Below are 27873 nucleotides of genomic sequence, written 5' to 3'. Positions count from 1 at the left end.
GTCCCTCCTCGGTCAAATCTATGGGGCCCGGACGCCTGGGTCCCTCCTCGTTCAAATCTATGGGGCCCTGACGCCTGGGTCCCTCCTCGTTCAAATCTATGGGGCCCGGACGCCTGGGTCCCTCCTCGTTCAAATCTATGGGGCCCGGACACCTGGGTCCCTCCTCGTTCAAATCTATGGGGCGCGGACGCCTGGGTCCCTCCTCGGTCAAATCTATGGGGCCCGGACGCCTGGGTCCCTTCTAGGTCAAATCTATGGGGCCCGGACGCCTGGGTCCCTACTGAGTCAAATCTATGGGGCCCGGACGCCTGGGTCCCTCCTCGTTCAAATCTATGGGGCCCGGACGCCTGGGTCCCTTCTATGTCAAATCTATGGGGCCCGGACGCCTGGGTCCCTCCTCGGTCAAATCTATGGGGCCCGGATGCCTGGGTCCCTCCTCGGTCAAATCTATGGGGCCCGGACGCCTGGGTCCCTCCTCGGTCAAATCTATGGGGCCCGGACGCCTGGTCCCTCCTCGGTCAAATCTATGGGACCCGGACGCCTGGGTCCCTCGTCATGCAAATCTATGGGGCCCGGACGCCTGGGTCCCTTCTTAGCGCAATAATCTATGGGGCCCGGACGCCTGGGTCCCTCCTGAGTCAAATCTATGGGGCCCGGACGCCTGGGTCCCTCCTCGGTCAAATCTATGGGGCCCGGACGCCTGGGTCCCTCCTCGGTCAAATCTATGGGGCCCGGACGCCTGGGTCCCTTCTATGTCACATCTATGGGGCCCGGACGCCTGGGTCCCTTGTCATTCAAATCTATGGGACCCGGACGCCTGGGTCCCTCCTCGTTCAAATCTATGGGGCCCGGACGCCTGGGTCCCTCCTCAATGCAATCTATGGGGCCCGGACGCCTGGGTCCCTCCTCGGTCAAATCTATGGGGCCCGGACGCCTGGGTCCCTCCTCGGTCAAATCTATGGGGCCCGGACGCCTGGGTCCCTTTTCAGTGCAATCTATGGGTCCCGGACGCCTGGGTCCCTTCTAGGTCAAATCTGTGGGGCCCGGACGCCTGGGTCCCTCCTTGGCAAAGTCTATGGGGCCCGGACACCTGGGTCCCTTCTATGTCAAATCTATGGGGCCCGGACGCCTGGGTCCCTCCTCAGTGCAATCTATGGGGCCCAGACGCCTGGGTCCCTTCTATGTCACATCTATGGGGCCCGGACGCCTGGGTCCCTCCCCAGTGCGATCTATGGGGCCCGGATGCCTGGGTCCCTCATGAGTCAAATCTATGGGGCCCGGACGCCTGGGTCCCTCGTCATTCAAATCTATGGGGCCCGGACGCCTGGGTCCCTCCTCGTTCAAATCTATGGGGCCCGGACGCCTGGGTCCCGCCTCAGTGAAATCTATGGGGCCCGGACGCCTGGGTCCCTACTGAGTCAAATTTATGGGGCCCGGACGCCTGGGTCCATCCTTGGTCAAATCTATGGGGCCCGGACACCTGGGTCCCTCCTGAGTCAAATCTATGGGGCCCGGACGCCTGGGTCCCTCCTGAGTCAAATCTATGGGGCCCGGACGCCTGGGTCCATCCTCGGTCAAATCTATGGGGCCCGGACGCCTGGGTCCCTCTTAGTTCAAATCTATGGGGCGCGGACGCCTGGGTCCCTCCTCGTTCAAATCTATGGGGCCCGGACGCCTGGGTCCCTTCTATGTCAAATCTATGGGGCCCGGTCGCCTGGGTCCCTCTCTCTGCAATATCTATGGGGCCCGGACGCCTGGGTCCCTTCTAGGTCAAATCCATGGGGCCCGGACGCCTGGGTCCCTCCTTGTTCCAATCTATGGGGCCCGGACGCCTGGGTCCCTCCAGAGTCAAATCTATGGGACCCGGACGCCTGGGTCCCTCCTCGGTCAAATCTATGGGGCCCGGATGCCTGGGTCCCTCCTCGGTCAAATCTATGGGGCCCGGACGCCTGGTTCCCTCCTCGTTCAAATCTATGGGGCCCGGACGCCTGGGTCCCTCATGAGTCAAATCTATGGGGCCCGGACGCCTGGGTCCCTCCTCGTTCAAATCTATGGGGCCCGGACGCCTGGGTCCCTCCTCGTTCAAATCTATGGGGCCCGGACGCCTGGGTCCCTCCTCAATGCAATCTATGGGGCCCGGACGCCTGGGTCCCTCCTCGTTCAAATCTATGGGGCCCAGACGCCTGGGTCCCTCGTCATTCAAATCTATGGAGCCCGGACGCCTGGGTCCCTCCTCGTTCAAATCTATGGGGCTCGGACGCCTGGGTCCCTCCTCGGTCAAATCTATGGGGCCCGGACGCCTGGGTCCCTCCTCGTTCAAATCTATGGGGCCCGGACGCCTGGGTCCCTCCTCAGTGAAATCTATGGGGCCCGGACGCCTGGGTCCCTCCTCGTTCAAATCTATGGGGCCCGGACGCCTGGGTCCGTTCTATGTCAAATCTATGGGGCCCGGACGCCTGGGTCCCTCCTCGGTCAAATCTATGGGGCCCGGACGCCTGGGTCCCTCCTCAATGCAATCTCTGGGGCCCGGACGCCTGGGTCCCTCCTCGGTCAAATCTATGGGACCCGGACGCCTGGGTCCCTCGTCATTCAAATCTATGGGGCCCGGACGCCTGGGTCCCTTCTTAGCGCAATAATCTATGGGGCCCGGACGCCTGGGTCCCTCCTGAGTCAAATCTATGGGGCCCGGACGCCTGGGTCCCTCCTCGGTCAAATCTCTGGGGCCCGGACGCCTGGGTCCCTCCTCGGTCAAATCTATGGGGCCCGGACTCCTGGGTCCCTTCTATGTCACATCTATGGGGCCCGGACGCCTGGGTCCCTTTTATGTCAAATCTATGGGACCCGGACGCCTGGGTCCCTCCTCGTTCAAATCTATGGGGCCCGGACGCCTGGGTCCCTCCTCGTTCAAATCTATGGGTCCCGGACACCTGGGTCCCTCATGAGTCAAATCTATGGGGCCCGGACGCCTGGGTCCCTCCTCATTCAAATCTGTGGGGCCCGGACGCCTGGGTCCCTCCTCGGTCAAATCTATGGGGCCCGGACGCCTGGGTCCCTTCTTAGTGCAATCTATGGGGCACGGACACCTGGGTCTCTTCTCTGTCAAATCTATGGGGCCCGGATGCCTGGGTCCCTTGGGTCACAGAAGTTCGGGAGGAACCCAGGAGTGCCCCAAGGGACCCAGGAGCTCGGGAGGGACCCAGGAGTACCCCAAGGGACCCAGGAGTTCAGAGGGACCCAGGAGTTTGAGGGGGACCCAGGAGTTCGGGGAGGGACCCAGGAGTGCCCCAAGGTTTCCAAGATTTCGGGAGGGACCCAGGAGTTCAGGACAGAGTCATATGGGAGTCAATGGGGATCAATGGGAGTCAATGGGAGTTAATGGGGATCAATGGGGGTCAATGGCGGCAATGGGGGTCAATGGGGTCAATGGGGTCAATGGGGGTCAATGGGAGTCAATGGGAGTCAATGGGGGTCAATGGGGTTCAATGGGGTCAATGGGGGTCAATGAGAGTCAATGGGGGTCAATGGGGTCAATGGAGTCAATGGGGGTCAATGGGGGTCAATGGGAGTCAATGGGAGTCAATGGGGGTCAATGGGGGTCAATGGGGTCATTGGGGTCAATGGGGGTTAATGGGGTCAATGGGGGTCAATGGGGTCAATGGAGTCAATGGGGGTCAATGGAGTCAATGGGGGTCAATGGGGGTCAATGGGGGTCAATGGGAGTCAATGGGAGTCAATGGGGGTCAATGGGGTCATTGGTGTCAATGGAGTCAATGGGGTCAATGGGACCCACTGTGCCCCACACCTGCCCCACATCCCGCCCCACAGCTGCCCCACCCCCGTCACCTGGCGCTGGCACTGCGGACACTGGGCCGGCCCCACGGCACCCTCGAAGATGAAGCCGAAAGAGCACTTGGGGGGCGGGGGGAGATGTGACCCCCAAGTGACCCATAAGTGACCCATAGCAATTCATAGAGACCCCCAAGTGACCCCGAAGTGTCACTTAGTGACCCCCAAGTGACCCACAAGTGCACCGTAGAGACCCCCAAGTGACCCATAGTGACCCCCAAGTGACCCACAGCGACCCATAGAGACCCCCAAGAGACCCATAGCGACCCCCAAGTAACCCATAGAGACCCACAAGTGACCCCTAAGTATCCCTTAGTGACCCCCAAATGCCCTATAGTGACCCCCACGTGACCCATAGAGACCCATAGTGACCCCCAAGTGCCCCATAAGTGCCCCACAGTGAACCCCAAGTGCCCCGTAAGTGCCCCATAGTGACCCCCAACTGCCCCGTAGCGACCCCCAAGTGCCCCATAGCGACCCCCCCAGCCCCATAGATTGCCCCATAGCTTGCCCCATAGCCACCTTAGTGCACCAAAGGAACTGGGGTCCTTCTGAAGCTCCAGCTCCGTCAGCTGTTGATACGTGGGGGGGTCCAGGAATTGGCGCAGCTGTGGGGCAGAATATGTGGGGCAGGGGGTCCCCCACACCCCATAGGGCCCTTCCCAGGACCCCCAGGAACCCCCTGACCCCCCTGTACACGGGGCAAAACCCCACAGATTTGGGGCTTTTTGGGCCAAAATGCATATTCCCCCCCAGAACCCCATAACGTCCCCAAATCACCCCATAACTTGCCCAAAATCGCATGAATTCACCCCAAATTTCATATGTGACTCCCCCACACCCCCAGAGACTCCTCGACCCCCCTGTACTTGGGGCAAAAAGCGGCGATTTTGGATCATTTTCCCAAAATTCTCAGTTTCCCATGCAGTGAACACACCAAGTCCTGAACCGCCGGGACCCCCCAAAACCTGCATGACTGCCCCCAAATCTCCCCATAACTTGCCCAAAATCGCATGAATTCACCCCAAATTTCATATGTGCTCCCCCCCCGACCCCAATGAACCCCATGACCCCCCTGTACTTGGGGCAAAAAGCTGCAGATCTGGGTCATTTTACCAAAAAAGTTCAGTTTTGCGTAAGATCAATACACCAAGTCCGGTGCCCCTGGGACTTGTCCAATCACCCCATAACTTGCCCAAAATCGCTTCGATTGGCCCCAATTTTAACATGTTTCCCCCAAAGACCCCAATGAACCCCATGACCCCCCTGTACCTGGGGCAAAAAGTGGGGATTTGGGGTCATTTTACCAAAAATGTTCTGTTTCCCATGTGGCGAACACACCAAGTCCCGCGCTGCTGGGACCCCCCAAATCACCCCATAACTTGCCCAAAATCGCATGAATTCACCCTAAATTTCATATGTGCTTCCCCCCGACCCCAGTGAACGCCATGACCCCCCTGTACTTGGGGCAAAAAGCTGCAGATCTGGGTCATTTTACCAAAAAAGTTCAGTTTTGCATAAGATCAATAGACCAAGTCCGGTGCCCCTGGGACTTGCCAATCACCCCATAACTTGCCCAAAATCGCCCCGATTGGCCCCAAATTTCACATGTGTCCCCCAAAGACCCCAGTGAACCCCCTGACCCCCATGTACCTGGGGCAAAAAGCGGGGATTTTGGGTCATTTTAGCTGCTGGGTCCCATTGACCCCCATTGAACCCCGTTGACCCCCATTGATCCCCATTGATCCCTATTGACCCCCATTGACCCCCATTGACCCCCATTGATCCCCATTGATCCCCATTGACTCCCATTGACTCCCATAGACCCCATTGACCCCCATTGACCCCCATTGACCCCATTGACCCCATTGACCCCATTGACCCCATTGATCCCCATGGACCCCATTGACCCCCATTGACCCCCATTGACCCCATTGACTCCCATTGACCCCCATTGACCCACATTGACCCCCATTGACCCCCATTGATCCCTATTGACTCCTATTGATCCCCATTGACCCCCATAGACCCCATTGATGCCCATTGACCCCCATTGACTCCCATTTATCCCCATTGACCCATTGACCCCCATTGACTCCCATTGATCTCCATTGATCCCCATTGATCCCATTGACCCCCATTGACTCCCATTGATCCCCATTGATCCCCATTGACCCATTGACCCCCATTGACTCCCATTGATCCCCATTGATCCCCATTGACCCCCATTGACTCCCATTGATCCCCATTGACCCCATTGACTCCCATTGACCCCCATTGACCTCATTGACTCCCATTGATCCCCATTGATTCCCATTGACTCCCATTGACCCCCATTGACCCCCATTGATCCCCATTGACCCCATTGACTCCCATTGATCCCCATTGACCCCATTGACTCCCATTGACCCCCATTGACCCCCATTGACCCCCATTGACCCCATTGACTCCCATTGACCCCCATTGACCCCCATTGATCCCCATTGACCCCATTGACTCCCATTGATCCCCATTGACCCCATTGACTCCCACTGACCCCCATTGACCCCATTGACTCCCATTGACCCCCATTGACCCCCACTGATCCCTTTGACTCCCATTGTCTGTTCTTCCTGCGCAACTGGGACCCACAGCGGTTGCAGCGCCTCCTGCAGGTCACTTATGGGGCGCTATGGGTCCCTATGGGGCGCTATGGGGCCTCTATGTGGCTCTATGGGGACCCTGGGGGGTCACTTGGGGGTCTTTTGGGGGGCGCTGTAGGGCACATATGGGTCTCTATGGGTCAGTTATGGGTCCCTATGGGCCACTTGCGGGTCACTATGGGTTTCTATGGGTCAGTTATGGGGCACTTGGGGGTCTCTATGGGGCATTTATGGGTCACTTGGGGGTCCCTATGGGTTCCTATGGGTCTGCTATGGGTCTCTATGGGTTGCTATGGGGCACTATGGGGTCACTATGGGTCCATAAGGGTCACTTATGGGGGGTCTATGGGGCACTTATGGGGCAGTTATGGGTCTCTATGGTCTCTATGGGGCGCTATGGTCTCTATGGGTCTCTATGGGTCTCTATGGGTCTCTATGGGTCTCTATGGTCCCTATGGGTCTCTACGGGTCCCTATGGGTCTCTATGGTCTCTATGGGTCTCTATGGTCCCTATGGGTCTCTATGGGTCTCTATGGGTCTCTATGGTCCCTATGGGTCTCTATGGGTCTCTATGGGTCTCTGTGGGTCTCTATGGGTCTCTATGGGTCTCTATGGTCTCTATGGTCCCTATGGGTCTCTATGGTCTCTATGGGTCTCTATGGTCCCTATGGGTCTCTATGGTCTCTATGGTCTCTATGGGTCTCTATGGGTCTCTATGGTCTCTATGGGTCTCTATGGTCTCTATGGTCCCTATGGGTCTCTATGGTCTCTATGGGTCTCTATGGTCTCTATGGTCTCTGTGGGTCTCTATGGTCTCTATGGTCCCTATGGGTCTCTATGGTCTCTATGGGTCTCTATGGTCCTCTATGGGTCTCTATGGTCCCTATGGGTCTCTATGGTCTCTGTGGCTCTCTATGGGTCTCTATGGTCTCTATGGGTCTCTATGGTCTCTATGGTCTCTGTGGGTCTCTATGGTCTCTATGGTCTCTATGGGTCTCTATGGTCTCTATGGGTCTCTATGGTCTCTATGGTCTCTGTGGGTCTCTATGGTCTCTATGGTCTCTATGGGTCTCTATGGTCTCTATGGTCTCTATGGTCTCTATGGGTCCCGCCCCCTCGACCCCGCCCCCTTGTACACGTGGCCTGAAGAAAGAAACGCTCAATACGGGCAGCGCCTCAGCCACCTCTTGGAGACCGAGGACCCCATCAAGCCCCGCCCCGACGACGCCTAAGCGCGCTCTGATTGGCCGCTTCCCCTCCGCAAGCCACGCCCCCTCCAACGCTGTCATTCAATAAAGCACCGCGCGAACCGTCTGTACTCTGATTGGCCGAGCGCGCGTCTACTCCCTCCCCCTCCTCGCCCCGGCGCGCTCCCATTGGCCGCCTCCCCGCGCGGCGCTGGCTGAGGCACGCTGAGCGCTGATTGGCGGCGCCTTCCCGCGGCCGCGCCGATTGGCCGCGGCGCCGCGCGGGGCGGGATGTTGCCGTGGCGAGCCGCGCGCTGATTGGCCACACCCAGCCTCGGGGGGCGTGGCGACCGAGGTGATAAAAGCGGCGGGAAGGGCGGGAGCGCCCAGTCGAGCGGCGGCAGCGGCGGCGGGCGCGTCTCCTTTAATCCGCGACTAATCAGCGATTAATTAATTAATCGCGTTAATTAGCGGCTCGGCCACCCGGGGACAAGCGGCGCTTGAGGCTCATTCATTAATTAGGCGGTTTGGCGGCGTAAATTGGGGGTTAATTGGCGTTAATTGGCGGCTCGTTCCCCGCGGCGCCTTTAAACCCTTTAATTCCCCTTTTAACCCTTTAAATCCCCATTTAACCCCCTTTTAATTGTTAATTAGCGCCTTGGCGGCTGGTCTTTAATTAGTTAGCGGCTTAATTAGTCGATTAATTAATAGATTAAATAGTTTCAGAGCGTTTAAAAGCGGGGGGGGGGGAAAGCGGCAAAAAGCCGCAAAGCGGCGCCTTTTGACCCTTTTAAAGTGAATTTTGACCCTTTTAAAGCGAATTTGTCGCTTTAAATCGTTCGTGTTATTATTAATTAGCGTTGTTTTAATTAATTAGCGCGGCTCGCGTTGATTAACCGCGGGTTTAATTGTTTTCTGGGGGTTTTTAAGGAGGTTTTAGGGGTTCATTGGCGCCGTTTAGCGCGAATTAATCCAATTAAAGGCGGTTTAATATCAATTAATCGGGTAATTAGTGGGTTAATTAGCGGGTTTAGGGTTTAATGAGCGGGTTTAGGGTTTAATTGGCGCTTTAAGGCGCTTTTTGGGGTTAAAGGAGCCACTTGGTGCCTTTTAATGGTCAAAGCGCCGCTTTCAGTGTTAATTGCGGGTTAATTAATAATAACGATTAATTAGCGTGAAATTAGTATAGTTAATAGAATTATTACATTATTATCTTGTAATTATATTAAATTATTATATTAAACTATTATATTAAATTATTATATTAAATTATTACATTAAGTTATTAGATTAAATTATTAAATTAGTATATTAATTTATCATATTAAGTTATTATATTAAGTTATTATACGAAATTATTATTTTAACTTATTATATTAAATTATTATATTAAGTTATTACATTAAATTATTATATTAAATTACTATATTAAGTTAGTACATTAAGCTATTACATTAAGTTATTACATTAAGTGATATTAAGTTAATAAATTATATTAAGTTATTACATTAAGTTATATTATTAAGTTATATTAAATTATTATATTAAGTTATTACATTAAGTTATTACATTAAGTTATTATATTAAATTATTACATTAAATTATTATTTTAAATTATTATATTAAGTTATTATATTAAGTTATTATATTAAATTATTACATTAAATTATTATTTTAAATTATTATATTACATCCTTATAACTTCAAACCTTATTAACTCTAATTAACTCTATTAGCTTTAAATAACTCTAATTAACTCTAATAACTCTAATTCTAATTAACTCTAATTCTAATTCTAATTAACTTTTATTAACTTTAATCAACTTTAATTAACTTTCATCTTAAATTTTAAATTTTTCACCTTAAATCTTAAATTTTCACCGTGTTAAATTTTCACCGTAAGTGTTAAATTTTCACCTTAAAGGAGCCACTTGGTGCCTTTTAATGGTTAATTGCGGGTTAATTAATAATAACGATTAATTAGCGTGAAATTGTTATAGTTAATAGAATTATTAAATTATTTTATTGTAATTATAGTTAATTATTATATTAAATTGTTACATTAAGTTATTACATTACATTATTATATTACATTATTATATTAAATTATTATAGTAGTTTATCATATTAAGTTATATTAACTTATTATATTAAATTATTATATTAACTTATGAAATTATTATATTAACTTATATGAAATTATTATATTAAGTTATTACATTAAGTTATTGTATTAAGTTATTAAATTATATTAAGTCATTATATTAAATTATTATATTAAATCATTACATTACGTTATTATATTAAGTTATTATATTAAATTATTATATTAAATTATTACATTAAGTTATTACATTAAGTTATTACACTAAATTATTACATTAAATTATATTAAATTATTATATTAAGTTATTACATTAAGTTATTATATTAAGGTATTAAATTATATTAAATTATTATATTAACTTAATATATTAAATTATTATATTCAATTATTACATTACATTATTATATTAAGTTATTATATTAAATTATTATATTAACATATATTAACTTATTCTATTAAATTATTATATTAAGTTATTACATTAAATTATTCTATTAAATTATTATATTAAGTTATTACATTAAGTTATTAAATTAAGTTATTAAGTTATATTAAATTATTATATTAAGTTATTATATTAAATTATTATATTAAATCATTACATTAAATTATTATTTTAAATTATTATATTACATCCTTATAACTTCAAACCTTATTAACTCTAATTAACTCTAATTAGCTTTAATTAACTCTAATTAACTCTAATAACTCTAATTCTAATTAACTTTTATTAACTTTAATTGACTTAATCAACCCTCATTAGCTTTAATTAATTAAATTAATGGAATTAATTTAAATGGGATGAATTTCCACCTAAAATCTTAAATTTTCACCTTAAATCTTAAATTTTCACCTTAAATTTTAAATTTTTCACCTTAAATTTTGAATTTTCACTTTAAATTTTAAATGTTTTACCTTAAATGTTAAATTTTCACTTTAAATTTTAAATTTTTAACCTTAAATGTTAAATTTCCACCTTAAATCTTAAATGTCCACCTTAAATTTTAAATTTTCACCTCAAATCTTAAATTTTCACCTTAAATTCTAAATTTTTTCACCTTAAGTTTTAAATTTTCACCTTAAATCTTTAATTTTCACCTTAAATTTTAAATTTTTAACCTTAAATTTTAATTTTCACTTTAAATTTTAAATTTTTCACCTTAAATGTGAAATTTTCATCTTAAATTTTAAATTTTTCACCTTAAATTTTAAATTTTCACCGTAAGTGTTAAATTTTCACCTTAAATTTTAAATTTTCACCTTAAATGTTAAATTTTCACTTTAAATTTTAGATTTTTCACCTTAAATTTTAAATTTTCACCTGAAATTCTAAATTTTTCACCTTAAGTTTTAAATTTTCACCTTAAATTTTTAATTTTCACCTTAAATTTTAAATTTTTCACCTTAAATTTTAACTTTTTCACCTTAAATTTTAAATTTTCACCTTAAATTTTTAGTTTTCACCTTAAATTCTAAATTTTTCACCTTAAATTTTAAATTTTCACCTTAAATCTTAAATTTTCAACTTAAATTTTAAATTTTTCACCTTAAATTTTGAATTTTCACTTTAAATTTTAAATTTTTTACCTTAAATGTTAAATTTTCACTTTAAATTTTAAATTTTTCACCTTAAATTCTAAATTTTTCACCTTAAGTTTTAAATTTTCACCTTAAATTTTTAATTTTCACCTTAAATTTTACATTTTTAACCTTAAATTTTAAATTTTTCACCTTAAATTTTTAATTTTCACCTTAAATTTTACATTTTTAACCTTAAATTTTAATTTCACTTTAAATTTTAAATTTTTCACCTTAAATGTTAAATTTTCATCTTAAATTTTAAATTTTTCACCTTAAGTTTTAAATTTTCACCTCAAATTTTTAATTTTTCACCTTAAATTTTAAATTTTTCACCTTAAGTGTTAAATTTTCACTTTAAATTTTAGATTTTTCACCTTAAATTTTAAATTTTCACCTTAAATTATAAATTTTTAACCTTAAATTTTAAATATTTAACCTTAAATGTTAAATTTCCACCTTAAATCTTAAATGTCCACCTTAAATTTTAAATTTTCACCTTAAATTTTAAATTTTCACCTTAAATGTTAAATTTTCACTTTAAATTTTAAATTTTTCACCTTAAATTCTAAATTTTTCACCTTAAGTTTTAAATTTTCACCTTAAATTTTTAATTTTCACTTTAAATTTTAAATTTTTCACCTTAAATGTGAAATTTTCATCCTAAATTTTAAATTTTTCACCTTAAATTTTAAATTTTCACCGTAAGTGTTAAATTTTCACCTTAAATCTTAAATTTTCACCTTAAATGTTAAATTTTCACTTTAAATTTTAGATTTTTCACCTTAAATTTTAAATTTTCACCTGAAATTCTAAATTTTTCACCTTAAGTTTTAAATTTTCACCTTAAATTATTAATTTTCACCTTAAATTTTAAATTTTACACCTTAAATTTTAACTTTTTCACCTTAAATTTTAAATTTTCACCTTAAATTTTTAATTTTCACCTTAAATTTTAAATTTTTAACCTTAAATTTTAAATTTTTAACCTTAAATTTTAATTTTCACTTTAAATTTTAAATTTTTCACCTTAAATGTGAAATTTTCATCTTAAATTTTAAATTTTTCACCTTAAATTTTAAATTTTCACTTTAAATTTTAAATTTTCACCTTAAATCTTAAATGTTCACCTTAAATGTTAAATTTTCACTTTAAATTTTAGATTTTCACCTTAAATTTTAAATTTTCACCTGAAATTCTAAATTTTTCACCTTAAGTTTTAAATTTTCACCTTAAATTTTTAATTTTCACCTTAAATTTTAAATTTTTCACCTTTAATTTTAACTTTTTCACCTTAAATTTTTAATTTTCACCTTAAATTTTAAATTTTCACCTTAAACGTTAAATTTCCCCCTAAAATTCTCAATTTTGACCTAAAATTGTTTCAATTTCCCCCAAATCTTCAATTTCCCCCAAATTCCCCATTTCCCCCCAAAACCCCAAATCCCCCCAAATCTCCAATTGCCCCAAACCCCCAATTTCCGCCGCTTTGGTTCATTTTGGGCTGAAATCCCATTATGTTCTACTACCCCGAGGCGCTGCGGCGCCGCTCCGGCTGCTTCGCCACCATCTGGTGCGTTTTTGGGGTGAAAAATGGGGATTTTGGGCAATGCGGCTGCATTTTGGGGTGAAAAGGGGGGATTTTGGGGCATTGCGGGTGCGTTTTGGGGTGAAATCAGCTGGTTTTGGTGCAGGTTGGCGGCCACGTGCAGCTGGCGCCTGCTGCCCCGCCACTACCTGAGCGTGGACGTGCCGCGCACCTGGTAATTTGGGGCCAAACCCCACGATTTTGGGGCATTTTGGGGCATTTGGGGCATTTGGGGCTGGGCTGGGCTCTTTAAGGGAGAGGGAGGGGGCGTGGCTTGCGCGCCGGACACGCCCCCTCCGCCCTTGGGCTCCCGAGGGGCGCCGCTTAGCCACGCCCCCTCCCGCCAGCGCTGCTGGCGCGGAGCCACGCCCCCTCCCCAAGCCACGCCCCCCCGTGGATCCCTATGGGTCCCCATTGTTCTCTATGGTCTCTATGGGTCCCCATTGATTTCTATGGGTCTCATATGGGGCTGGACCCACACGTGGGGGGCTGGACCCATAGATGTGGGGTGGGACCTATAGATGGGGGTGGACCCATAGATGGGGGGCGGGACCCATAGATGGGTGACTCACACTTGGGGGGCTGGACCCATAGATGGGGGGGTCACATATGGGGCTGGACCCACACTTGGGGGGCTGGACCCATAGATGGGGGGCGGGACCCATAGATGGGGGGGGGACACATATGGGGCTGGACCCACACTTGGGGGGCAGGACCCACAGACCCAGGTGGGGGGGAGGTGTGGGGCTGCCCCCCAGCTCCATGGGGTTTGGGGGGGATCTATGGGGCTGCCCCACGGATGCATGGGGGGGGATCTATGGGGCTGCCCCACGGATCTATGGGGCAGGAGGAGCTGCCCGAGGTGACGCCGCGGGAGCTGGAGCTGCTGGCGGAGGCCGAGGAGCTGCTGCCCTATGGTGGGGCAGCTATGGGGCAGCTATGGGGCAGCTATGGGGCTGGGGGGACACTTATGAGCATCTATGGGGCAGCTATGAGGAACTTATGGGCATCTATGGGGCGCTTAGGGGGCGCTCATGGGGCACTTGGGGGCAGTTATGGGGCAGCTATGGGGCGCTTATGGGGTGTCTATGGGGCACTTGGGGGGTGTCTATGGGGCATCTATGGGGCACTTGGGGGTGTCTATGGGACAGATATTGGGCACTTATGGGGCGTCTTTGGGGCACTTGGGAGTATCTATGGGGCACTTGGGGGGCATCTATGGGGCACTTATGGGGCTGGGAGGACACTTGTGGGGCAGTTATGGGGCATCTATGGGGAACTTATGGGCATCTATGGGGCACTTATGGGGCTTGGGGGACACTTGTGGGGCACTTATGGGGCTGGGGGGGCACTTATGGGGCAGAATCAGGTCACTTATGGGGCTGGGGCGTCACTTATGGGGCAGAATCAGGTCACTTATGGGGCTGGGGGGTCACTTATGGGGCAGAATCAGGTCACTTATGGGGCTGGGGCGTCACTTATGGGGCAGAATCAGGTCACTTATGGGGCTGTGGGGTCACTTATGGGGCAGAATCAGGTCACTTATGGGGCTGGGGGGTCACTTATGGGGCTGGGGGTCACTTATGGGGCAGAATCAAGTCACTTATGGGGCTGGGGCGTCACTTATGGGGCAGAATCAGGTCACTTATGGGGCTGGGGGGTCACTTATGGGGCAGAGAGGGGTCACTTATGGGGCTGGGGGGTCACTTATGGGGCAGAATCAGGTCACTTATGGGGCTGGGGGGTCACTTATGGGGCAGACAGGGGTCACTTATGGGACTGGGGGGTCACTTATGGGGCAGAATCAGGTCACTTATGGGGCTGGGGGGTCACTTATGGGGCAGAATCAGGTCACTTATGGGGCTGGGGCGTCACTTATGGGGCAGAATCAGGTCACTTATGGGGCAGAGTCGCGTCACTTATGGGGCAGAATCAGGTCACTTATGGGGCTGGGGGGTCACTTATGGGGCAGAGAGGGGTCACTTATGGGGCTGGGGCGTCACTTATGGGGCAGAATCAGGTCACTTATGGGGCTGGGGGGGTCACTTATGGGGCAGAATCAGGTCACTTATGGGGCTGGGGCGTCACTTATGGGGCAGACAGGGGTCACTTATGGGGCTGGGGGGTCACTTATGGGGCAGAATCAGGTCACTTATGGGGCTGGGGCGTCACTTATGGGGCAGAATCAGGTCACTTATGGGGCTGGGGGGGTCACTTATGGGGCAGAATCAGGTCACTTATGGGACTGGGGGGTCACTTATGGGGCTGGGGGGTCACTTATGGGGCAGAATCAGGTCACTTATGGGGCAGAGAGGGGTCACTTATGGGGCAGAGAGGGGTCACTTATGGGGCTGGGGCGTCACTTATGGGGCAGAATCAGGTCACTTATGGGGCAGAGAGGGGTCACTTATGGGGCAGAGAGGGGTCACTTATGGGGCTGGGGCGTCACTTATGGGGCAGAATCAGGTCACTTATGGGGCTGGGGGGGTCACTTATGGGGCAGAATCAGGTCACTTATGGGGCTGGGGCGTCACTTATGGGGCAGACAGGGGTCACTTATGGGGCTGGGGGGTCACTTATGGGGCAGAATCAGGTCACTTATGGGGCTGGGGCGTCACTTATGGGGCAGAATCAGGTCACTTATGGGGCTGGGGGGGTCACTTATGGGGCAGAATCAGGTCACTTATGGGACTGGGGGGTCACTTATGGGGCTGGGGGGTCACTTATGGGGCAGAATCAGGTCACTTATGGGGCTGGGGCGTCACTTATGGGGCAGAATCAGATCACTTATGGGGCTGGGGGGTCACTTATGGGGCAGAATCAGGTCACTTATGGGGCTGGGGCGTCACTTATGGGGCAGAATCAGGTCACTTATGGGGCTGGGGCGTCACTTATGGGGCAGAATCAGGTCACTTATGGGGCTGGGGGGTCACTTATGGGGCAGAGAGGGGTCACTTATGGGGCTAGGGGGTCACTTATGGGGCAGAATCAGGTCACTTATGGGGCTGGGGGGTCACTTATGGGGCAGAGAGGGGTCACTTATGGGGCTGGGGGGTCACTTATGGGGCAGAATCAGGTCACTTATGGGGCTGGGGCGTCACTTATGGGGCTGGGGGGGTCACTTATGGGGCAGAATCAGGTCACTTATGGGACTGGGGGGTCACTTATGGGGCAGAATCAGGTCACTTATGGGGCTGGGGCGTCACTTATGGGGCAGAATCAGGTCACTTATGGGGCTGGGGGGTCACTTATGGGGCAGAATCAGGTCACTTATGGGGCTGGGGCGTCACTTATGGGGCAGAATCAGGTCACTTATGGGGCTGGGGGGTCACTTATGGGGCAGAATCAGGTCTCTTATGGGGCTGGGGGGTCACTTATGGGGCTGGGGGATCACTTATGGGGCAGAATCAGGTCACTTATGGGGCTGGGGGGTCACTTATGGGGCAGAATCAGGTCACTTATGGGGCTGGGGCGTCACTTATGGGGCAGAATCAGGTCACTTATGGGGCTGGGGGGTCACTTATGGGGCAGAATCAGGTCACTTATGGGGCTGGGGGGTCACTTATGGGGCAGAATCAGGTCACTTATGGGGCTGGGGCGTCACTTATGGGGCAGAGAGGGGTCACTTATGGGGCTGGGGGGTCACTTATGGGGCAGAATCAGGTCACTTATGGGACTAGGGGGTCACTTATGGGGCAGAATCAGGTCACTTATGGGGCTGGGGGGTCACTTATGGGGCAGAATCAGGTCACTTATGGGGCTGGGGCGTCACTTATGGGGCAGAATCAGGTCACTTATGGGGCTGGGGGGTCACTTATGGGGCAGAATCAGGTCACTTATGGGGCTGGGGGGTCACTTATGGGGCAGAATCAGGTCACTTATGGGGCTGGGCTGGGCCACTTGTGGGTCACTTATGGGGCAGCCCTGCCCCCCATCTCAGCCCCACAGCTCCCCGACCCCCCGAGGAGGCTCTGCCGCCCCCCAAGGTCGGTTATGGGGCCACTTGTGGGGCAGCGCTATGGGGCAGGACCCACACGGGGCCCCTGCCCCACAGCTGCCCGCCCCACATGGACCCCCAGCCCCAGATCCCCCAGGAGCAGCTGCTGCGGCCCCACGGCCACTGTGGGGCGCTGGTGAGCGGGGACCCAGGCGTCCGGGCCCCATAGATTTGGACTGAGAGGGACCCAGGCGTCCGGGCCCCACAGGTGCTGCTGGAGCCGCCCTCCAAGCGCCGCCGCCCCCCAAGTGATCTGCTGAGAACCCCGACCTGCGGTGAGGACCCAGGAATGCCCCAGGGACCCAGGAGTGCCCCAAGGGACCCAGGAGTGCCCCAGGGACCCAGGAATGCCCCGAGGGACCCAGGAGTGCCCCAAGGGACCCAGGAGTGCCCCAGGGACCCAGGAGTGCCCCAAGGGACCCAGGAGTTCGGGCCCCACAGATCCTGTGGGAAGCGCTGGAGCCGAGTCTGCCCGCCGTGGTGACGACGTCGGGTGCGCGACCCACAGATCTATGGGGCGCTGTGGGGGCTGTGGGGCTCTATGGGGCTCTATGGTCTCTATGGTCTCTATGGGTCTCTATGGTCTCTATGGTCTCTATGGTCTCTATGGGTCTCTATGGTCTCTATGGTCTCTATGGGTCAATCTATGGGTCTCTATGGTCTCTATGGTCTCTATGGTCTCTATGGGTCAATCTATGGGTCTCTATGGTCTCTATGGGTCTCTATGGTCTCTATGGGTCTCTATGGGTCAATCTATGGGTCTCTATGGTCTCTATGGTCTCTATGGTCTCTATGGGTCTCTATGGTCTCTATGGTCTCTATGGGTCAATCTATGGGTCTCTATGTTCTCTATGGTCTCTATGGGTCTCTATGGGTCTCTATGGTCTCTATGGTCTCTATGGTCTCTATGGGTCTCTATGGTCTCTATGGGTCTCTATGGGTCAATCTATGGGTCTCTATGGGTCTCTATGGTCTCTATGGGTCCCTATGGGTCTCTATGGTCTCTATGGGTCTCTATGGTCCCTATGGGTCTCTATGGTCTCTATGGTCTCTATGGTCTCTATGGGTCAATCTATGGGTCTCTATGGTCTCTATGGTCTCTATGGTCTCTATGGGTCCCTATGGGTCTCTATGGGTCTCTATGGGTCTCTATGGTCTCTATGGGTCTCTATGGTCTCTATGGGTCCCTATGGGTCTCTATGGTCTCTATGGTCTCTATGGGTCTCTATGGGTCTCTATGGTCTCTATGGGTCTCTATGGGTCTCTATGGGTCTCTATGGTCTCTATGGTCTCTATGGGTCAATCTATGGGTCTCTATGGTCTCTATGGTCTCTATGGTCTCTATGGGTCAATCTATGGGTCTCTATGGTCTCTATGGTCTCTATGGTCTCTATGGGTCAATCTATGGGTCTCTATGGTCTCTATGGGTCTCTATGGGTCTCTATGGTCTCTATGGGTCTCTATGGTCTCTATGGGTCTCTATGGGTCTCTATGGTCTCTATGGTCTCTATGGTCTCTATGGGTCTCTATGGTCTCTATGGGTCCCTATGGGTCTCTATGGTCTCTATGGTCTCTATGGGTCAATCTATGGGTCTCTATGGTCTCTATGGTCTCTATGGTCTCTATGGTCTCTATGGTCTCTATGGGTCAATCTATGGGTCTCTATGGTCTCTATGGTCTCTATGGGTCTCTATGGTCTCTATGGTCTCTATGGTCTCTATGGTCTCTATGGGTCAATCTATGGGTCTCTATGGTCTCTATGGTCTCTATGGTCTCTATGGGTCAATCTATGGGTCTCTATGGTCTCTATGGGTCTCTATGGTCTCTATGGGTCTCTATGGGTCTCTATGGTCTCTATGGTCTCTATGGTCTCTATGGTCTCTATGGGTCAATCTATGGGTCTCTATGGTCTCTATGGGTCTCTATGGGTCAATCTATGGGTCTCTCTGGGTCCATCCCCGGAACTGTCCCTGGAGCTCCCAGAGGAGGAACCGCGGCCCCTCCCCCCCGAGGAACTTCGGTGACGTCACAGGGGTCACGGGGTCACCCGGGGGGGGTGGGGGGTCACCGCGGGGGTCACGACCCCTCATGTGACCCCTTGACCTTTTGACCTCCTCCCCCACCCCCCCACCCCAGCCCCCCCCCCTCCCCTCCCCACCCCGCCCCTCCCCGAGCTGCCGGAAGCCCCGGAAATGCCGCCAGGCCCCGCCCCCAACATGGCGGCCATGCGCAGGTCGGTGAGCCCGGACGCCTGGGTCCCTTGGGGCACTCCTGGGTCCATTGGGGCACTCCTGGGTCCATTGGGGCACTCCTGGGTCCCTCCCGCACTCCTGGGTCCCTGGGGCACTCCTGGGTCCCTCCCGAACTCCTGGGTCCCTCGGGGCACTCCTGGGTCCATTGGGGCACTCCTGGGTCCCTCCCGAACTCCTGGGTCCCTGAGGCACTCCTGGGTCCCCTGGGGCACTCCTGGGTCCCTCCTGAACTCCTGGGTCCCTCCCGATCTCCTGGGTCCCTGGGGCACTCCTGCGTCCCTTGGGGCACTCCTGGGTCCCTCCTGAACTCCTGGGTCCCTCCCGATCTCCTGGGTCCATTGGGGCACTCTTGGGTCCCTGGGGCACTCCTGGGTCCCTGGGGCACTCCTGGGTCCCATGGGGCACTCCTGGGTCCCTGGGGCACTCCTGGGTCCTTGGGGCACTCCTGGGTCCTTTGGGGCACTCCTGGGTCCCTGGGGCACTCCTGGGTCCTTGGGGCACTCCTGGGTCCTTTGGGGCACTCCTGGGTCCCTTGGGGCACTCCTGGGTCCCTGGGGCACTCCTGGGTCCCCAGGCTGCTCCTCTCGGCCGCCTCCGTCCCGGTGGCTCCGATTTGGGGTCCCTGGTGCCCCCGGGACCCCCCGCGGCGCCGTGGGGCGGCTGCTCAGCCTCTGCCTGGGTGAGTCTGGGCAGCCCCACAGCTATGGGGCAGCCCCACACCTATGGGTCCCACCCCACACCTATGGGTCCCACCCACATCTATGGGGCAGCCCCACACCTATGGGTCCCACCCCACACCTATGGGTCCCACCCACATCTATGGGTCCCACCCACATCTATGGGTCCCACCCACATCTATGGGTCCCACCCACACCTATGGGTCCCACCCACATCTATGGGTCCCACCCACATCTATGGGTCCCACCCACACCTATGGGTCCCACCCACATCTATGGGTCCCACCCACACCTATGGGTCCCACCCACATCTATGGGTCCCACCCACACCTATGGGTCCCACCCACATCTATGGGTCCCACCCACACCTATGGGTCCCACCCACATCTATGGGTCCCACCCACACCTATGGGTCCCACCCACATCTATGGGGCAGCCCCACACCTATGGGTCCCACCCCACACCTATGGGTCCCACCCACATCTATGGGTCCCACCCACATCTATGGGTCCCACCCACACCTATGGGTCCCACCCACATCTATGGGGCAGCCCCACACCTATGGGTCCCACCCCACACCTATGGGTCCCACCCCACACCTATGGGTCCCACCCACACCTATGGGTCCCACCCACATCTATGGGTCCCACCCACATCTATGGGGCAGCCCCACACTTATGGGTCCCACCCACACCTATGGGTCCCACCCACATCTATGGGGCAGCCCCACACTTATGGGTCCCACCCACATCTATGGGTCCCACCCACACCTATGGGTCCCACCCACACCTATGGGTCCCACCCACATCTATGGGTCCCACCCACACCTATGGGTCCCACCCACATCTATGGGTCCCACCCACACCTATGGGTCCCACCCACATCTATGGGGCAGCCCCACACCTATGGGTCCCACCCCACACCTATGGGTCCCACCCACATCTATGGGTCCCACCCACATCTATGGGTCCCACCCACACCTATGGGTCCCACCCACATCTATGGGGCAGCCCCACACCTATGGGTCCCACCCCACACCTATGGGTCCCACCCCACACCTATGGGTCCCACCCACACCTATGGGTCCCACCCACATCTATGGGTCCCACCCACATCTATGGGGCAGCCCCACACTTATGGGTCCCACCCACACCTATGGGTCCCACCCACATCTATGGGGCAGCCCCACACTTATGGGTCCCACCCACATCTATGGGTCCCACCCACACCTATGGGTCCCACCCACACCTATGGGTCCCACCCACATCTATGGGTCCCACCCACACCTATGGGTCCCACCCACATCTATGGGTCCCACCCCACATCTATGGGTCCCACCCACACCTATGGGTCCCACCCACATCTATGGGTCCCACCCCACATCTATGGGTCCACCCCATATCTATGGGGCAGCCCCACATCTATGGGTCCCACCCACACCTATGGGTCCCACCCACACCTATGGGTCCACCCCATATCTATGGGGCAGCCCCACATCTATGGGTCCCACCCACACCTATGGGTCCCACCCACATCTATGGGTCCACCCCATATCTATGGGGCAGCTCCACATCTATGGGGCAGCCCCAGATCTATGGGGCAGCCCCCAAACCTGGCTCCGCCCCCCCCACCCAAACCACGCCCCCTCCGCAGAGCTCTGCGCCTCCCATTGGCTGCGCCTGGAGCAGCCCCGGCCCTACGGACCAATCAGGACCCAGCTCCGCCCCCGCTGAAACCCCCATTAAAGCGTTGCCGTGGGAACGAGGCTGCGGATGGCGGGGGGCGGGGCTTAGGGGTGGGGGCGGGGTTATCGATGGGGCGGGGCGCATGAATGGAGGGGGCGGGGCCAATGGGGGCGGGTTGGGCAGCTCCGCCCCCACATGCAACACACGTGACACCCCCCCGCCCAAAATACGTCACGTGACTCCTCCCCCGCTCACGTGATCCCCACCCCCACCCCCCACCCCCCCCCCCCATTGGGCGCCACCTGGAGGTCAAGCCTGGACGCCTGGGTCCCTTGGGGCACTCCTGGGTCCCTCCCGAACTCCTGGGTCCATTGGGGCACTCCTGGGTCCCCTCCCGAACTCCTGGGTCCCTCCCGAACTCCTGGGTCCCTCCCGAACTAAGTGAATCTTTGTGCCCCATAAGTGCCCCATAGCGCCCCATAAGAGACCTACGGTGCCCCATAAGTGACTCATAGAGCCCCATAAGTGACCTATAGTGCCCCATAAGTGACTCATAGAGCCCCATAAGTGACCTATAGTGCCCCATAAGTGACTCATAGAGCCCCATAAGTGACCCATAGTGCCCCATAAGTGACTCATAGAGCCCCATAAGTGACCTATAGTGCCCCATAAGTGACTCATAGAGCCCCATAAGTGACCCGTAGTGCCCCATAAGTGACTCATAGAGCCCCATAAGTAACTCATAGAGACCCATAAGTGACCCATAGAGACCCATAAGTGACTCATGGAGCCCCATAAGTGACCTATAGTGCCCCATAAGTGACTCATGGAGCCCCATAAGTGCCTGTTAGCGACCCCCATGTGCCCCATAGCGACCCACAAGTTCCCCATAAGTGCCCCATAGAGCCCTATAAGTGCCCCATAGAACCCCATAGTGCCCCAAAAGTGACTCATGGAGCCTCTTAGTGACCTATAGAGCCCCATAAGTGACCCATACTGCCCCACAAGTAACTCATAGTGCCCCATAAGTGACCCATAGTGCCCCATAAGTGACCCATAGCAATGCACAAGTGTCCCAGAGCGTCTCCCCAGTGCCCCATAGAGCCCCACAAGTGACTCATGGAGCCCCATAAGTGACCCTTAGCGCCCCATAAGTGCCCCAAAGTGACCCCAACGTGGCCCATAGCTCCTCTGTCAAACCTATGGGGCCCGGACGCCTGGGTCCCTCCTCGTTCAAATCTATGGGGCCCGGACGCCTGGGTCCCTCCTCGGTCAAATCTATGGGGCCCGGACGCCTGGGTCCCTCCTGAGTGCAATGTCTGGGTGATAACGCTGTTGAAATACACAGCTGGGTTATGGGCTGCGCCTCACAGAACCATGACCCCTGTAACCCCTGTAGGACCCCCCAGCGGCCGCCCCCACCCCTCGCGGCCGGGCCCCATAGAGTTGAATGAGGAGGGACCCAGGCGTCCGGGCCCCATAGATTTGAACAAGGACGGACCCAGGCGTCCGGGCCCCATAGATTTGAACGCGGAGGGACCCAGGCGTCCGGGCCCCATAGATTTGAACGAGGAGGGACCCAGGCGTCCGGGCCCCATAGATTTGAACGCGGAGGGACCCAGGCGTCCGGGCCCCATAGATTTGAACGAGGAGGGACCCAGGCGTCCGGGCCCCATAGATTTGACAGACGAGGGACCCAGGCGTCCGGGCCCCATAGATTTGAACGAGGAGGGACCCAGGCGTCCGGGTCCCATAGATTTGACTCTGGAGGGACCCAGGCGTCCGAGCCCCATAGATTTGAATGAGGAGGGACCCAGGCGTCCGGGCCCCATAGATTTGAACAAGGAGGGACCCAGGCGTCCGGGCCCCATAGATTTGAACAAGGAGGGACCCAGGCGTCCGGTCCCAATAGATTTGAATGAAGAGGGACCCAGGCGTCCGGGCCCCATAGATTTGACCGATAACGGACCCAGGCGTCCGGGCCCCATAGATTTGACTGAGGAGGGACCCAGGCGTCCGGCCCCATAGATTTGACTGAGGAGGGACCCAGGCGTCCGGGCCCCATAGATTTGACTCTGGAGGGACCCAGGCGTCCGGGCCCCATAGATTTGAACGCGGAGGGACCCAGGCGTCCGGGCCCCATAGATTTGACTGAGGAGGGACCCAGGCGTCCGGGCCCCATAGATTTGAACGAGGAGGGACCCAGGCGTCCGGGCCCCATAGATTTGAACGAGGAGGGACCCAGGCGTCCGGGCCCCATAGATCTGACCACGGAGGGACCCAGGCGTCCGGGCCCCATAGATTTGAACGAGGAGGGACCCAGGCGTCCGGGCCCCATAGATTTGAACGAGGAGGGACCCAGGCGTCCGGGCCCCATAGATTGCAGTGATGAGGGACCCAGGCGTCCGGGCCCCATAGATTTGACTCATGAGGGACCCAGGCGTCCGGGCCCCATAGATTTGAACGAGGAGGGACCCAGGCGTCCGGGCCCCATAGATTTGACTCTGGAGGGACCCAGGCGTCCGGGCCCCATAGATTTGACTCTGGAGGGACCCAGGCGTCCGGGTCCCATAGATTTGACTCTGGAGGGACCCAGGCGTCCGGGCCCCATAGATTTGACATAGAAGGGACCCAGGCGTCCGGGCCCCATAGGTTTGAGCGAAGAGGGACCCAGGCGTCCGGGCCCCATAGATTGGAACAAGGTGGGACCCAGGCGTCCGGGCCCCTTTAGATTTTACTCTGGAGGGACCCAGGCGTCCGAGCCCCATAGATTTGAATGAGGAGGGACCCAGGCGTCCGGGCCCCATAGATTTGAACAAGGAGGGACCCAGGCGTCCGGGCCCCATAGATTTGAACAAGGAGGGACCCAGGCGTCCGGGTCCCATAGATTTGAACAAGGAGGGACCCAGGCGTCCGGTCCCAATAGATTTGACTCTGGAGGGACCCAGGCGTCCGGGCCCCATAGATTTGACTGAGGAGGGACCCAGGCGTCCGGCCCCATAGATTTGACTGAGGAGGGACCCAGGCGTCCGGGCCCCATAGATTTGACTCTGGAGGGACCCAGGCGTCCGGGCCCCATAGATTTGAACGCGGAGGGACCCAGGCGTCCGGGCCCCATAGATTTGAACGAGGAGGGACCCAGGCGTCCGGGCCCCATAGATTTGAATGAGGGGGGACCCAGGCGTCCGGGCCCCATAGATTTGAACGAGGAGGGACCCAGGCGTCCGGGCCCCATAGATTGCAGTGATGAGGGACCCAGGCGTCCGGGCCCCATAGATTTGAATGAGGAGGGACCCAGGCGTCCGGGCCCCATAGATTTGAACGAGGAGGGACCCAGGCGTCCGGGCCCCATAGATTTGAACGAGGAGGGACCCAGGCGTCCGGGCCCCATAGATTTGACTCAGGAGGGACCCAGGCGTCCGGGCCCCATAGATTTGAACGCGGAGGGACCCAGGCGTCCGGGCCCCATAGATTGGAACAAGGAGGGACCCAGGCGTCCGGGTCCCATAGATTTGACTCTGGAGGGACCCAGGCGTCCGGGCCCCATAGATTGCACTGAGGAGGGACCCGGGCGTCCGGGCCCCATAGATTTGACTCTGGAGGGACCCAGGCGTCCGGGCCCCATAGATTGCACTGAGGAGGGACCCAGGCGTCCGGCCCCATAGATTTGACTGAGGACGGACCCAGGCGTCCGGGCCCCATAGATTTGACCGAGGAGGGACCCAGGCGTCCGGGTCCCATAGATTTGAACGAGGAGGGACCCAGGCGTCCGGGCCCCATAGATTTGAACGAGGAGGGACCCAGGCGTCCGGGCCCCATAGATTTGAACGAGGAGGGACCCACGCGTCCGGGCCCCATAGATTTGAACAAGGAGGGACCCAGGCGTCCGGGTCCCATAGATTTGAACAAGGAGGGACCCAGGCGTCTGGGTCCCATAGATTTGAACAAGGAGGGACCCAGGCGTCCGGGCCCCATAGATTTGACTGAGGAGGGACCCAGGCGTCCGGGCCCCATAGATTTGACTCTGGAGGGACCCAGGTGTCCGGGACCCATAGATTTGACCGAGGAGGGACCCAGGCGTCCGGGCCCCATAGATTTGACTGAGGAGGGACCCAGGCGTCCGGGCCCCATAGATTGCACTGAGGAGGGACCCAGGCGTCCGGGCCCCATAGATTTGACCGATAACGGACCCAGGCGTCCGGGCCCCATAGATTTGAACGCGGAGGGACCCAGGCGTCCGGGCCCCATAGATTTGAACGAGGAGGGACCCAGGCGTCCGGGCCCCATAGATTTGACTGAGGGGGGACCCAGGCGTCCGGGCCCCATAGATTGCACTGAGGAGGGACCCAGACGTCCGGGCCCCATAGATTTCACCGAGGGGCGACCCAGGCGTCCAGGCCCCATAGATTTGACTGAGGAGGGACCCAGGCGTCCGGCCCCATAGATTTGACTCATGAGGGACCCAGGCGTCCGGGCCCCATAGATTTGAACGAGGAGGGGCCCAGGCGTCCGGGCCCCATAGATTTGACAGACGAGGGACCCAGGCGTCCGGGCCCCATAGATTTGACAGACGAGGGACCCAGGCGTCCGGGCCCCATAGATTTGAACGAGGAGGGACCCAGGCGTCCGGGCCCCATAGATTTGAATGAGGGGGGACCCAGGCGTCCGGGCCCCATAGATTTGAACGAGGAGGGACCCAGGCGTCCGGGCCCCATAGATTTGAACAAGGAGGGACCCAGGCGTCCGGGCCCCATAGATTTGAATGAGGAGGGACCCAGGCGTTTGGGCCCCATAGATTTGAACGAGGAGGGACCCAGGCGTTTGGGCCCCATAGATTTGAACGAGGAGGGACCCAGGCATCCGGGCCCCATAGATTTGACTCTGGAGGGACCCAGGCGTCCGGGCCCCATAGATTTGACTCTGGAGGGACCCAGGCGTCCGGGCCCCATAGATTTGACTCTGGAGGGACCCAGGCGTCCGGGCCCCATAGATTTGACCGAGGAGGGACCCAGGCGTCCGGGCCCCATAGATTTGACCGAGGAGGGACCCAGGCGTCCGGGCCCCATAGATTGCAGTGATGAGGGACCCAGGCTTCCCGGCCCCATAGATTTGACTCTGGAGGGACCCAGGCGTCCGGGCCCCATAGATTTGACCGAGGAGGGACCCAGGTGTCCGGGCCCCATAGATTGCACTGAGGAGGGACCCAGGCGTCCGGGCCCCATAGATTTCACCGAGGGGCGACCCAGGCGTCCAGGCCCCATAGATTTGACTCATGAGGGACCCAGGCGTCCGGGCCCCATAGATTTGACTGAGGAGGGACCCAGGCGTCCGGCCCCATAGATTTGACTCATGAGGGACCCAGGCGTCCGGGCCCCATAGATTTGACTCTGGAGGGACCCAGGCGTCCGGCCCCATAGATTTGACTCATGAGGGACCCAGGCGTCCGGCCCCATAGATTTGACTGAGGAGGGACCCAGGCGTCCGGGCCCCATAGATTTGACTCTGGAGGGACCCAGGCGTCCGGGCCCCATAGATTTGAACGCGGAGGGACCCAGGCGTCCGGGCCCCATAGATTTGAACGAGGAGGGACCCAGGCGTCCGGGCCCCATAGATTTGAACGAGGAGGGACCCAGGCGTCCGGGCCCCATAGATTTGAACGAGGAGGGACCCAGGCGTCCGGGCCCCATAGATCTGACCACGGAGGGACCCAGGCGTCCGGGCCCCATAGATTTGAACGAGGAGGGACCCAGGCGTCCGGGCCCCATAGATTGCAGTGATGAGGGACCCAGGCGTCCGGGCCCCATAGATTTGAATGAGGGGGGACCCAGGCGTCCGGGCCCCATAGATTTGAACGAGGAGGGACCCAGGCGTCCGGGCCCCATAGATTGCAGTGATGAGGGACCCAGGCGTCCGGGCCCCATAGATTTGAATGAGGGGGGACCCAGGCGTCCGGTCCCCATAGATTTGAACGAGGAGGGACCCAGGCGTCCGGGCCCCATACATTGCAGTGATGAGGGACCCAGGCGTCCGGGCCCCATAGATTTGAATGAGGTGGGACCCAGGCGTCCAGGCCCCATAGATTTGAACGAGGAGGGACCCAGGCGTCCGGGCCCCATAGATTTGAACGAGGAGGGACCCAGGCGTCCGGGCCCCATAGATTTGACTCTGGAGGGACCCAGGCGTCCGGGCCCCATAGATTTGACTCTGGAGGGACCCAGGCGTCCGGGTCCCATAGATTTGACTCTGGAGGGACCCAGGCGTCCGGGCCCCATAGATTTGACATAGAAGGGACCCAGGCGTCCGGGCCCCATAGG

The 27873-nt window shown here is 53.6% G+C and overlaps 1 long non-coding RNA gene across 1 annotated transcript; it reads left to right on the top strand.

The window, feature by feature from the left end:
• Positions 1–19151: 19151 nt before the first annotated feature.
• On the top strand, positions 19152–21645 carry LOC309450282. The gene is made up of 3 exons (XR_014186059.1): positions 19152–19178; positions 19772–19876; positions 21528–21645. It is a non-coding gene; the product is annotated as an uncharacterized lncRNA (long non-coding RNA).
• Positions 21646–27873: the final 6228 nt, after the last annotated feature.

This window comes from Streptopelia decaocto (assembly GCF_964273445.1).
Source record: "Streptopelia decaocto genome assembly, chromosome: 26".
NCBI classification, from domain to species: Eukaryota; Metazoa; Chordata; class Aves; order Columbiformes; family Columbidae; genus Streptopelia; species Streptopelia decaocto.
This window is presented reverse-complemented; position numbering and strand designations above follow the sequence as displayed.